This window comes from Rhopalosiphum padi, chromosome 3, assembly GCF_020882245.1.
Source record: "Rhopalosiphum padi isolate XX-2018 chromosome 3, ASM2088224v1, whole genome shotgun sequence".
NCBI lineage: Eukaryota > Metazoa > Arthropoda > Insecta > Hemiptera > Aphididae > Rhopalosiphum > Rhopalosiphum padi.
The window spans coordinates 30,264,906-30,280,101 of record NC_083599.1 but is presented as its reverse complement, the minus strand read 5'-3'; the positions used below and the strand labels follow the sequence as shown (position 1 = coordinate 30,280,101).

At 27.2% G+C, this 15,196-nt stretch overlaps 2 long non-coding RNA genes across 6 annotated transcripts; both read right to left on the bottom strand.

Annotated features, from left to right (window-relative positions):
• Nucleotides 1-7,641: 7,641 nt before the first annotated feature.
• On the bottom strand, nucleotides 7,642-11,211 carry LOC132927109 (uncharacterized). 4 transcript variants are annotated; one of them, XR_009661625.1, is made up of 5 exons: nucleotides 11,083-11,211; nucleotides 9,600-9,742; nucleotides 9,160-9,305; nucleotides 8,378-8,481; nucleotides 7,642-7,872 (listed from the first exon to the last, which is right to left on the bottom strand). It is a non-coding gene; the product is annotated as an uncharacterized LOC132927109 (long non-coding RNA). The 4 variants fall into 4 exon arrangements; XR_009661622.1 differs by lacking the exon at nucleotides 11,083-11,211 and having other exon boundaries at nucleotides 9,600-9,950; XR_009661624.1 differs by lacking the exon at nucleotides 11,083-11,211 and having other exon boundaries at nucleotides 9,173-9,305; nucleotides 9,600-9,950.
• Nucleotides 11,212-11,574: 363 nt separating this feature from the next.
• LOC132926961 (uncharacterized) lies at nucleotides 11,575-13,880 on the bottom strand. Of its 2 annotated transcripts, none has more exons than XR_009661585.1 (4): nucleotides 13,530-13,880; nucleotides 13,090-13,235; nucleotides 12,311-12,411; nucleotides 11,575-11,805 (listed from the first exon to the last, which is right to left on the bottom strand). It is a non-coding gene; the product is annotated as an uncharacterized LOC132926961 (long non-coding RNA). The 2 variants fall into 2 exon arrangements; XR_009661586.1 differs by having other exon boundaries at nucleotides 13,543-13,880.
• Nucleotides 13,881-15,196: the final 1,316 nt, after the last annotated feature.

Here is a 15,196-nt window from a genome sequence, read left to right as displayed (position 1 = left end):
GAGGAGGCGGCTTCTATTACTCTCCAAAAATGTATTGTGTTTTTGTACAGTTTTTGTACATTAATATAATTTTTATATAATACAAGAGTAAGTTTTTATCAAAAGTATAAATCGTCAAAATGTTGATAGTATAATATTAAATAGAATAGTTAAATGACATTGATTTAATAAAATCATACCAATTAATTGTTCTTGCTTTATATTTTTGTATTTTTTCTTCATTTTTTCGCTGTCGATCTATAATTTTTTTATCTTTGGGACTCCTTTGTAAATGTAAACTATTTAATTTAATGTAGACTTCAGTTTGAATTTCATTAATAACACTTAACCCGGTACTTATTGGTGGAGAAATATGATTAAAACTTTTGTTAAAAAAAGAATGAAAAGATTCACACGCGTTTGTTGTTCTTATTAATTCCGAAGTATTAGATTCCCAAATACTCGGTGGAAATAAACTATATTCAGAGATGTAAGTATCGGTTAAATAGTCACAGTAATTTGTTAATTTGTCATTTACTGGACAGTCAGATAGTCTTCAACGAAACAATTTGATACTTCATCGGGGTTTAAAAATACTAAACCAAATGTGTACCGTATTCACTTACCAATTTCTGAAGATTTGTCTTTATAGAAAGAAGTTAAACCACACTTTTGAATATTTCTCCACCTTGATTAAGTTAAATGAAATCAGCATCCAATTATTGTTGTATTCGGCCAGACATTTTCAATAGCTTTATGAATTGCTAATTCGAAATCAACGGTAATGTTTTTTGGTGAGAATAAAAAACCAAGTGTATTACACTTTTCAACAATCATAGTAAACACAAATTCATAAGTTTTGACCGATTTATCAATGAGCAAACAAAATAGTAACGGAATATAATGTCCATTTTAAAATCCATGTAAAGTGAACATTTGATTAAAAAATCTTGACGCATATTTAAAAGTACCATCTACGTAAATATTTTCGACTTGGTTCAAGAATAATAGATTTTTTTCATATGAAAAAATCAATACATTTTTATTTTTATCATTGACTAATAAAAACGACTCTCCTCTAGTAGTAATTTTTTTTCCTGTATCAATAGCGGTATGCACTTCATTAATATTAGTCGGATTAGGTGGGAGAACACTTTTACGAGCTTTATAAATGTTTTTTTCAGCCTATTAATATCATTTACAGTAAATGTTGATGCTGCGTGGTCATTATGAGCAATTTCCTTTAATACTACTTTTTTCGGTTGTATATGCATATCTTCTACAGCTTTACGTTTACATCCAACATTTATAATTTGACGATGAATATTTGTTATATCGTAAGATTCGTGATTATGTTCTCCAGTTGTTGAAAGAAAAATATCATTCTTGTCTGAGTATATTAGTGCACTACAAGTTCTCGTAACAAATCTCCAACGAGTAGAGCCATCTTTTTTACTTGTCGATCCAAAGTTATACTTAAAATTATTATACACTACCATACGATATCCTCGTTTACTTTCTAAGAACTCCATAATTTTACTTAAATTTACAAAAATAATAATATCGTCAACAATGTTTAATAAAAAATTAACTGTCGAAAACCGCACTCGAAAACTTCAACTCGAATGTGAACGAAACTGCACATGTTCTTAAGGCTAGTGTATAATTATTATCTTCTTATCTTTGTAAAATAATATACAGACTACACTGAGAACGATATAATATCTACACGGCGGACCATTGTAGAAATTATATACTTATAGTTTCCAAATATTATAAAGATAAGATTAAGATATTTAAGGGGATCGGTGATGGTGTATATTTAAGGAGTTAGATATAGGCAATATTTAAAGGGCGTGCGTGAATCATTTGTGACTGTGTGCGTAGTAAATGATTATTAGTATGTGTACGGGTCTCTGCCCTACACCAGGTACTACCCACTCTACATCTTATCTGCTAATTGTCAAATAACTATAACAACACTGTATAGTAATACACGGCAATAATAATTACGTAAATACCCGCATACGCTGTCTTCTACATTCTATATCATTATTCATTATTGTTCGATGTCCACTCTACACACGTCTTTTTAGCTTTACTGCAAAAAAGGTCGTTTATAGATATATGTCAGACATAAATAATCAATGTCATTGAACTATTCTATTTAATACTATATTAACATAATTTTGACTTTTTATACATTCGATAAAAACTTCCTTATATTTTTGGAGAGTAAGAGAAGCTGCCTCCTCGTGGTACCCTCTGGGTATAAATAGCTTTAAAAAACTAATTAACACAAATAAATAATTTAAATATGACAAATTTATTATTATGTTGGATACTAAGATGGTTATATATAAATAATTTAAAGTAAGTGTTTCTCAAAGTGTGTATTATAAAAATTTGGTTGGAAAGTGCTATATAATATTCTTGGGCGAAAAGCGAAGGGTCATTTTTGGGCGAAAAGAATACCGCCCATACATTTATACTAGCTGCAGAATTACCCGGCTTCCTTCGTGTGTAGTTTTTACTTTCTCAAAATGAGATTCTTAAATCAACACGCATTGTTATGTTTTAAAGAAAAATAATTATTTTACAATTCATATAATTATTGAGCTAGTCGGTGTTGTACGCCTCGGAACAATATTCATATTATCTAGTATCTACACGTCGATAAAATACACAAACAAGAAAAAGATCAGGTTGCAGGTAGCTGGAAACCTTTTCGGGCCGCCGTGCCGAACCGTATTCCCGGTTATCGGCCGACTGCTATTAATATATGAATTTAGATGTACAAATTACACGTAAAAATTTATTTACACAGATTTCCACCTTTTAAAATCATACATTTTGAAAATCAGGTGATATGGTGACACTCAGGAAAGCTTTTGAAATAACTCTGTGAAAAAAAAAATTGGAAAAAAGTTAAATTGCGTCTTCACAAAATAGGAACATAAAAATGGCCTGTTCTTTTATATTTATTATAAGGGTATAAGAATATCAAATATACGTTGAAGTCTCCCACTGTAACATTCCTGCTAATGCCGTGGTGGGACGATCCTGTGTCGACCCGTTTAGTAATCACAGTCTTTAGTCAATAGTCATCAGTCATCACTCATTAGTTATCGCTGACAACGCATTGCAGTCGGTCTTGGAATCATTCGAGCGAGCGTTCCCTACAACTCATTGCGTTGTTCATTTATTTTACGTTAAATTTAAAGGTATGTTAAAATTTTTTTTTTATATCTAATTAAATTGTATTGTCTTTTATTTTTTAAATAACCGCCGATGTATGAGGAATGACTTTCCGAAGTATTAAAAAATAATAATTAATTTTGTTATATTTTATTACCTATAGGCTATAGTTACAAAAATGCAAAAACACACCGAGGATCTATATTATAAGGAAGGCTCGGAGCCTTTTGATTTACGTTTAAGTTATCTAAGTGAGTGTCTATTATTAAATATTTATGTGCTTATAGGTATTAATATCGATTGTATATCAGAGGATATCAAACCTGTTTGTTATGCAAATCCAATTCAGTTTTGTTAGCCTTAGGTATAATTAGAGTAAATTTACCATTTTTTTTTTTTTTTATTATTAAAATTGACGACAACGGGATTTTTACAATTTAGTAGGTACATAATATATAACATTAACATAAATACAAAATATGAATATAATAAGTTATTAGGGCTCGGAACTTGATGCATTTTGCATTTTTTTTTTTTTGGAACTTTTTAGAGGATGCTCTCCTGGCCGAAAATATGTTTCATTAGCATAAGAATCTAAACAACTAATTTTTATTTTGCATTTTTTTTAAATTTTTTGATGTTTATTACTTTTTAAGTAATTTTTTGACATTTTTAGTCATTTTTACTGATTTCACATTAGTTAACTTCTTATCATAATGCCGATAACTTACATAGAACTTTGAAATTACCACGGACCTATCCGATTTTATCTCACCAAATACAGTCGTCGTTGTCGTGTTGTAATGAATATACCTAAATTTTATTATTTTTTGTAATATTTTCGAAATGCTGAACATTTTTTATTTAATTTTTAAGGATATTGTTAGTAATTTGTACGTCATATTTTGAGTAATTTGTAAGCTTTGATAAATGTATATAGCATTTTATAGTAAAATAGAGTACAATTTAAATATATTTTTATTAATTTAAAAAATTAATTTTTTTAGGTCATTTTTTAATGTTTTTAAGGTCATTAACTTACGAGCCCTATTGGCTATTAATAACATTAATAATAGTTTTTTTCACTAAACTTGATTAAGAGTAAGAGTTGTTTATTTGAATCGTTTAATAGATGCAAAAGGTGTGCCTCCATACTAAAGGTATAGGTACTCATTTTAAAATTTCAATATCAATAAAACTCTACGTTATGCCCTAGTTAATATTCTTATCCAAGTTTGGCCCAATAATAGGCCAATCCGCTTTAATATTAAAGCTAACAACATAAAACTAGTAATGATAAACGCAAAAATGCGTTGTATGTTCATCTATGATCTATGTGGCTGTATTCACCTCAATCTAAAATTATTTTTACATACGTAATCTTCAATATTAACTTTTTTACAAAGAATTTTATGCATATACAGAATTTATTACCGATCTATTAGGTAGTACTATATAATACTTCATCTGAATTCTGAAACCAATAATGAAATTAGGTAGGGTATAAGTAATTGAAATAGTTCTTAGTTCTTACATAGGCATTTTATTTCGTGATTATTATTTAATACAATAGTATAGAATAGAAGACATTTTATTTGTTAGATATGTGGGTATTATATACAATTATAAATACAATCGATTTTCTTAAATTTTGTATGTCTTTTTAGGAAGGCTTAATAAAGTAAATAAGCCCCTTGCATATTATGAACAAGTACCAGTAATCTCTAGTACTATGTAAGTACAATTTAATGTTAATTTTTGTATTTTATATTATGAACTGCATATAAAATTTTTAATTTTTTAAGTTCAATTAATGAAACTTCTATTGATCTAATAGAAGGTCTTTCTAATAATTTAAGGCCTAGAAAGCCTAATGGACCAACCAATTAAGCCTTTTACTTAAAAAAAAAAATTATTATACTGCAGCTTACACAATTAGCTAAATAATAAAATAATGATAAATACTTATAAAATATTATATTTAAAAATTTTATATTACAAATATTTGTAAATATATTTATTTATTACTTTTAGTTCATTTGTTAATACTACTGTCAATTTAATTCCGAGTACATCTTACCAGCGTAATTTTCAACGTGGTTTACACCGGTCAAAAAGGTATATTTTTAACTCAATATGAACGTGTATAATTTTTTAATGAAATTAATATACTTTTTATTTATTTTTATATGATTTACTTTAGATTAAGACGTAGTAATTTATCAAAACATTAAACATTTATCAAATTGGCAACAGAGACGAATTGAAGAAGCTAAATACAAAAATGCCTTAGCTTAAGCAAACAGTGTTATGAATATTAAAGTCTATTGGCAACAAATGGGCACGTATAGGTTTCCTCTTAGAATGGTAAGACATTTTTTTTATTAACTGTTATTAATATTTATTTATTTGCTTTTATTATAATGTATAACAATTAGTTTCAGTTATTGTCAAGTGTTTACAAACATATTGCAAAATTAGAAGGTATAGATACTTCACATGTTCGTTTGTATCGAAACCAAAGGATTCTTTCACCAAAAGATACACTAGATTCAATAAATTATAAGATAACAGATACCATTGGTAATATTATAATTTTTAATTTAATGTTTATTGATGTGTCTCTGTTAATCTAACAATAGTTAAATATTAAAAGGATGCTAGTTCGTTATACAAAAGTACAATATAGTAAATATAATGATCACAATAATCCATTTTACACTGTTATTTTTTAAATTAGAGTGAATTGACACTTATTGTACAATTTAAAAGCAATATTTTAAGTATTTTGAATCTTATATAGTTACTATATTAATAGTTATTATATACTTATAATTAAGTATGAAGTGAGTTATGATAATTTTATAATTATACGTTTATACTTATGTTGTACGTTTGTAAGACGAAGACATCACACACTTTTACAAAACAATATAAAATACCATTATAGTTATCCCATGTTTTTTTAATATCATAAAAAATATTATGAAAGTGATCATTTCTATAATATTTTTTTTTTTACCAAATAACAATTTTAAATTCAAATAGACCTCGGGCAGAAATATAACTATAAAATAACTCTAAAATCAAAATAGTGATTAAAAAACGACAAACGTAATTATTTAAATTAAAGGTATTCAATATTTAATATTGATTATGGAAAAAGCAATACCAAAGAGATGTAGCTAATCTACTGTAGACAAATTTCCCAACTTTCCAAGCAGCAAAGTATTTAGATATAGTAGTCCAGGGTGTTATCTTGAGAAAATTGTGCTGATTTATTAATAGTATACTTAAAAGTATCTAAGTGTAATCTCAAACCAGGTTAAACTAGGTTGTTAATTTTTATAAGAATATGATCTAGATTTTGATGGTTTTTTTCCTCAATTTATGACTAAACAGTGGACATTCAAGACTATTTAAGGATTTTAATTTTCCTAAAAATAATAATAGTGAAGACTTGATTAGTCCATTAAAATGTAAGATACTACTAAACATTACTTTTTACAGTGACAATACGAATCCAAACTTTTATAAATTATCATTATTATTATTATTATTTTGATAATAGCTTTGAACTATTTTTCTATTAATTAAGCCACTATGAATATTTTTATTATACATAGTTAGTATTTAATTAAATTAATTTGTACCTAAATAGTAAATAATCTAAAAAAGATTGTTTAGTTTATACCACAGATATATCATTATCACTTTATTATCTGAAATTATCAATGTAAAGATTAGATAAAAAATTTTTAAAAATAAGGTAGGTTACATTTTTAGTTTTTATTTTCATTTTTTAATAAATTGTAATAATTGTCTTACTTTAATTTTTAGAAGGTGATATAGCATTTTTGGAAAGCCCCAAGTGTACAACCTATACTACATTAGCTAAAGAAGAATTGGTGACGTATAAAATAATACGACAGACCAGTACTCCAATCATTCTAGAAATGAGGAAAACAGACAAAATGTCAATCTTGTATATTAAACTGAAAGAATTGTTAGGAATTGAATTAGAATCATTTAAATTGGAGCTGAATGGAGATAAAGTTAAGTACAGTAATACAATGAAAAGCTTAGGTGTTGAAGGAGATAAATATATTACTTATTAACTAGTTTTACTCCGAGGCGATCGGGCATCGGCCGACGGATGTCGTCACCACTACCGCCCTCTGTCGGTGCATACATTTAATAATTTTGAGTGTTTTATAAGCAGTTTAAAATGGGAATTTGTCAAAATTATCATATAAAAACATGTATCATAGTGTATTCAAAATACCAGGTTAAATGAAACACGTGAAAGATAATAATGGTAAATTTCTTAAACTATTGTTCAAGCTTCTAAACATTAACTTAATATTTGAGTGTTTTATAAATGTTTTATAATGATCATTTAAATATAGTAAAAATAAAATATATTTATAGCATAGGTAAATTTTAAGAATAAACAATACAAGCTAAAGGTGTTTACTATTATTTTATTCAGATATTTAACAAATCTCAATTGTTTCACAGCTATTAATTTAGTATCAATTATATTCAATAACCATTGCACGCACATTGCATAAATCCAATATTATTATCAGTATCTTCTAGTCCATTTTCAACATAGGATGTTGATACTTTCCTTGGTGGTAGAAATGTGAATTCGTGTCACAGCGTTCCTTGATTGATCTGATATACTGCCAACTGAAAAAATGTAGTAAGTTAATAATGTATAACGGTTGGAGAATAACTTGATAATATAGTGTTTTACAGGCAGTTCAAAGTATGAATTTGTAATATTAGTCAATATTATCATATAAAAAACATGTTTTATAGTGTTAATGAAGTATCAGCTTAAATGACAAATATGGATGTTAGTAATGGTAAATAACAATCATGTACTAAATCTAATTGTCTAGGTTTCACGAAACTAACTTGATAATTGAGATTTTTATGAGCAGCTAAAAATATGAATTTGTAATATGAGTCAAAATTATGATATATAAGCACGTTTTATAGTGTTTATTATTAAGTATGAGCCTAAATGAAATATATGGAAGTTAATAATGGTAAATAAGAACCATTTACTTAATATAATGGTTAGGGTATTATGACACTACCTTTTTGTAACACTACTATTAATTGAATATCAATTACATTCAATACCCATTACACGCACGTTGCATTAAACCATTAATATTAGCAGTACCTTCTATTCCATTTTCAACGGAAGATGTTGTAACTTTCCCAAGCGATAGAAATGTTAATTCATGGTCTCAGCATATTCTATTGAATGATCTGCTGTACTGCCATCTAAAACACAAAGTAGTCAGTTAAATATGTATAATGGTTAAAGAAATAATTATAATGCTTAGCAACAAAAGAGATAGTACAAATCTACCAGAATGTTTTGTTGAGTTTTAATGTAAAACAAAATAGAAGTAAAGAATACACTTGTACATTAACATAAAATTGCTGATTTTCAATATTAAAATAATAAGAGTTTGTAATACTTGTATACATTATACAATAAGAATCATTGTCATAATCTAGTAGTCAAGGTTTCTAGACACTAACATGAGAATTAAGTGTTTTATAAGCAGTTAAAAATATGACTTTGTAATATTTGTTAAAATTACCATGTAAAATCATTTTTTATAGTGTTTATGAAGTATCAGCTTAAATGACAAATATGGACGTTAGTAATGGTAAATAAGAATCATTTACTTAATCTAATTGTCTGGGTTTCATGACACTAACTTGATAATTGAGATTTTTATGAGCAGCTAAAAATATGAATTTGTAATATGAGTCAAAATTATGATATATAAGCACGTTTTATAGTGTTTATTATTAAGTATGAGCCTAAATGAAAAATATGGAAGTTAATAATGGTAAATAAGAACCATTTACTTAATATAATGGTTAGGGTTTTATGACACTACCTTTTTGTAACACTACTATTAATTTAATATCAATTAAATTCAATACCCATTACACGCACGTTGCACAAAACCATTAATATTAGCAGTGTCGTCTAGTACATTTTCAACGTAGGATGTTGATATTTTGCATAGTGGTAGAAATGTGAATTCATGTCTCAGCATATTCTATTGAATGATCTGCTGTACTGCCATCTAAAAATAAAAAATAGTCAGTTAAATATGTATAGTGTTTGGAGAATAACTTGAGAATACAGTGTTTTACAAGCAGTTCAAAGTATGACTTTGTAATGTTTGTTTAAATTATCATATCAAAATTATGATATTAAATCATTTTTTATTGTGTGTATGAAGCATCACCTTAAATGTAATATTTGAAAGTCAATTATGGAAAATTAGAATCATTTGCTTATAATCTAATGGTCAGGGTTTCATGACACTGACTTTTTGTTACACTACTATTAATTTAATATCAATTAAATTCAATACCCATTACACGCACGTTGCACAAAACCGTTATTATTAGCAGTATCGTCTAGTACATTTTCAACGTAGGATATTGATATTTAGCATAGTGGTAGAAATGTGAATTCATGTCTCAGCATGTATTGAATGATCTGCTGTACTGCCATCTAAAAAAAAAATAGTAAGTTAAATATGTATAATGGTTGGAGGATAAAATGTCGCTACTAGACACCGTAAGGAGGACAACAATTTTTATATAACAACTATTACGTGGACAACACTGAATAATTTTGAAATGGAAACAGTCAAAACATAAACTAACAGACAAACTTCATTTTTATTACAAAATTCTTGAAAACAATTTACAGTTGAAACTCAAATACAAATACGAATGTAAAACTGGAAAATTAAATGAAATATAGACATAATATATAAACAGACGATAAGAAATAATAATTATGATAAGCCATAAAAGATAGTACCTACAAATATACCAGAATGTTTTGTAGAATATAAATGTACCTATTATAAGTGTGACTAAAGAATACATTTGTACAACTGAAAATTTGCTCCTTTTCAATATGAAAAAAGTGGGTATCGCTCCGCTGTATAGTAGAGATGGAGAGTAGGTCACTGGTCACTTTAATGGATGTGTTAAATTTGAATGCAACGACGGGTAGCATTGTATACGAAAAACGATTCTGAACGGAGATGATATGTCAGTCAATGATAATTAATTGGATATATTATATTATTACCTATATTTAAATTGTAATATATCGTTATTTTACGCGATTTCGTAAAAAATTATATTTCATACGCACATAAAATGTTTTCTATATTGACAATGGATTTTTTTTTTTTACGGTTACTTGAAGGAAAACTTATGGATAACCTAGTATTGGATTTTTGAACCTTAAGTATAAATCACAAAGATTTTATGAATTTTCAACTTCAAAATTCTTTGCAAATTTTCGTGATTTTGATATATTTTCTAAACATTTGAACTCTAAATGCTTATAAACAAAAATTGTGACTAACGATTTTTGATTTATTTTTTACTACGATAAGTTTCAATTATCTATAAGTAGCTTAAAAAATGTCAAAATATTTTGAAAATTTAATCGCAAATAGATAACGCTAACATAAACGTTTGTTGAAAATTTCAAGTATTTACAATGAGTCGTTTTTGAGTTACAGCAAAATCAAAAAATCGATTTTGTCTTTTCAAAGAGGGGCTGAAGTCAAAAACGAAGCATTATTACTACTCCAAAAAGTGATGACGGACACAAAAATAATACAAACATCATTGTAAAATCAATACATTCATCACTCCGTTCAGAATCTAAAAATATTAATTTGTATTATTCGTCAAAATTAACTTGTAAAATCATATTTTATAGTTTTTATGAAGTAAAAATATCAGGTTAAATGAAACATGTGCAAGTTAAAAATTATAAATTATAATAATTTTCGTAATCGAGTAGTCAAGGATCAAGACACTTACTTGTGTTAACTTCGGGCATAAAATATGAACAATTCGTTTATAATATCAAAAATCTTTATTAAATGAACAACAACTACACCCAATAGCTAAGTAAAAACAACCATCAGTTATGTTAAAAGGCCGTCCGGCGAACGGCACACAACCAACTAGTTTTACTCCGAGGCGATCGGGCATCGGCCGACGGATGTCGTCACCACTACCGCCCTCTGTCGGTGCATACATTTAATAATTTTGAGTGTTTTATAAGCAGTTTAAAATGGGAATTTGTCAAAATTATCATATAAAAACATGTATCATAGTGTATTCAAAATACCAGGTTAAATGAAACACGTGAAAGATAATAATGGTAAATTTCTTAAACTATTGTTCAACCTTCTAAACATTAACTTAATATTTGAGTGTTTTATAAATGTTTTATAATGATCATTTAAATATAGTAAAAATAAAATATATTTATAGCATAGGTAAATTTTAAGAATAAACAATACAAGCTAAAGGTGTTTACTATTATTTTATTCAGATATTTAACAAATCTCAATTGTTTCACAGCTATTAATTTAGTATCAATTATATTCAATAACCATTGCACGCACATTGCATAAATCCAATATTATTATCAGTATCTTCTAGTCCATTTTCAACATAGGATGTTGATACTTTCCTTGGTGGTAGAAATGTGAATTCGTGTCACAGCGTTCCTTGATTGATCTGATATACTGCCAACTGAAAAAATGTAGTAAGTTAATAATGTATAACGGTTGGAGAATAACTTGAGAATATAGTGTTTTACAGGCAGTTCAAAGTATGAATTTGTAATATTAGTCAATATTATCATATAAAAAACATGTTTTATAGTGTTAATGAAGTATCAGCTTAAATGACAAATATGGATGTTAGTAATGGTAAATAACAATCATGTACTAAATCTAATTGTCTAGGTTTCACGAAACTAACTTGATAATTGAGATTTTTATGAGCAGCTAAAAATATGAATTTGTAATATGAGTCAAAATTATGATATATAAGCACGTTTTATAGTGTTTATTATTAAGTATGAGCCTAAATGAAATATATGGAAGTTAATAATGGTAAATAAGAACCATTTACTTAATATAATGGTTAGGGTATTATGACACTACCTTTTTGTAACACTACTATTAATTGAATACCAATTACATTCAATACCCATTACACGCACGTTGCATAAAACCATTAATATTAGCAGTACCTTCTATTCCATTTTCAACGGAAGATGTTGTAACTTTCCCAAGCGATAGAAATGTTAATTCATGGTCTCAGCATGCCTCGAGTGATCTGCTATACTGCCATCTAAAACACAAAGTAGTCAGTTAAATATGTATAATGGTTAAAGAAATAATTATAATGCTTAGCAACAAAAGAGATAGTACAAATCTACCAGAATGTTTTGTTGAGTTTTAATGTAAAACAAAATAGAAGTAAAGAATACACTTGTACATTAACATAAAATTGCTGATTTTCAATATTAAAATAATAAGAGTTTGTAATACTTGTATACATTATACAATAAGAATCATTGTCATAATCTAGTAGTCAAGGTTTCTAGACACTAACATGAGAATTGAGTGTTTTATAAGCAGTTAAAAATATGACTTTGTAATATTTGTTAAAATTACCATGTAAAATCATTTTTTATAGTGTTTATGAAGTATCAGCTTAAATGACAAATATGGACGTTAGTAATGGTAAATAAGAATCATTTACTTAATCTAATTGTCTGGGTTTCATGACACTAACTTGATAATTGAGATTTTTATGAGCAGCTAAAAATATGAATTTGTAATATGAGTCAAAATTATGATATATAAGCACGTTTTATAGTGTTTATTATTAAGTATGAGCCTAAATGAAAAATATGGAAGTTAATAATGGTAAATAAGAACCATTTACTTAATATAATGGTTAGGGTTTTATGACACTACCTTTTTGTAACACTACTATTAATTTAATATCAATTAAATTCAATACCCATTACACGCACGTTGCACAAAACCATTAATATTAGCAGTGTCGTCTAGTACATTTTCAACGTAGGATGTTGATATTTTGCATAGTGGTAGAAATGTGAATTCATGTCTCAGCATATTCTATTGAATGATCTGCTGTACTGCCATCTAAAAATAAAAAATAGTCAGTTAAATATGTATAGTGTTTGGAGAATAACTTGAGAATACAGTGTTTTACAAGCAGTTCAAAGTATGACTTTGTAATGTTTGTTTAAATTATCATATCAAAATTATGATATTAAATCATTTTTTATTGTGTGTATGAAGCATCACCTTAAATGTAATATTTGAAAGTCAATTATGGAAAATTAGAATCATTTGCTTATAATCTAATGGTCAGGGTTTCATGACACTGACTTTTTGTTACACTACTATTAATTTAATATCAATTAAATTCAATACCCATTACACGCACGTTGCACAAAACCATTATTATTAGCAGTATCGTCTAGTACATTTTCAACGTAGGATATTGATATTTAGCATAGTGGTAGAAATGTGAATTCATGTCTCAGCATGTATTGAATGATCTGCTGTACTGCCATCTAAAAAAAAAATAGTAAGTTAAATATGTATAATGGTTGGAGGATAAAATGTCGCTACTAGACACCGTAAGGAGGACAACAATTTTTATATAACAACTATTACGTGGACAACACTGAATAATTTTGAAATGGAAACAGTCAAAACATAAACTAACAGACAAACTTCATTTTTATTACAAAATTCTTGAAAACAATTTACAGTTGAAACTCAAATACAAATACGAATGTAAAACTGGAAAATTAAATGAAATATAGACATAATATATAAACAGACGATAAGAAATAATAATTATGATAAGCCATAAAAGATAGTACCTACAAATATACCAGAATGTTTTGTAGAATATAAATGTACCTATTATAAGTGTGACTAAAGAATACATTTGTACAACTGAAAATTTGCTCCTTTTCAATATGAAAAAAGTGGGTATCGCTCCGCTGTATAGTAGAGATGGAGAGTAGGTCACTGGTCACTTTAATGGATGTGTTAAATTTGAATGCAACGACGGGTAGCATTGTATACGAAAAACGATTCTGAACGGAGATGATATGTCAGTCAATGATAATTAATTGGATATATTATATTATTACCTATATTTAAATTGTAATATATCGTTATTTTACGCGATTTCGTAAAAAATTATATTTCATACGCACATAAAATGTTTTCTATATTGACAATGGATTTTTTTTTTTTACGGTTACTTGAAGGAAAACTTATGGATAACCTAGTATTGGATTTTTGAACCTTAAGTATAAATCACAAAGATTTTATGAATTTTCAACTTCAAAATTCTTTGCAAATTTTCGTGATTTTGATATATTTTCTAAACATTTGAACTCTAAATGCTTATAAACAAAAATTGTGACTAACGATTTTTGATTTATTTTTTACTACGATAAGTTTCAATTATCTATAAGTAGCTTAAAAAATGTCAAAATATTTTGAAAATTTAATCGCAAATAGATAACGCTAACATAAACGTTTGTTGAAAATTTCAAGTATTTACAATGAGTCGTTTTTGAGTTACAGCAAAATCAAAAAATCGATTTTGTCTTTTCAAAGAGGGGCTGAAGTCAAAAACGAAGCATTATTACTACTCCAAAAAGTGATGACGGACACAAAAATAATACAAACATCATTGTAAAATCAATACATTCATCACTCCGTTCAGAATCTAAAAATATTAATTTGTATTATTCGTCAAAATTAACTTGTAAAATCATATTTTATAGTTTTTATGAAGTAAAAATATCAGGTTAAATGAAACATGTGCAAGTTAAAAATTATAAATTATAATCATTTTCGTAATCGAGTAGTCAAGGATCAAGACACTTACTTGTGTTAACTTCGGGCATAAAATATGAACAATTCGTTTATAATATCAAAAATCTTTATTAAATGAACAACAACTACACCCAATAGCTAAGTAAAAACAACCATCAGTTATGTTAAAAGGCCGTCCGGCGAACGGCACACAACCAACTAGTTTTACTCCGAGGCGATCGGGCATCGGCCGACGG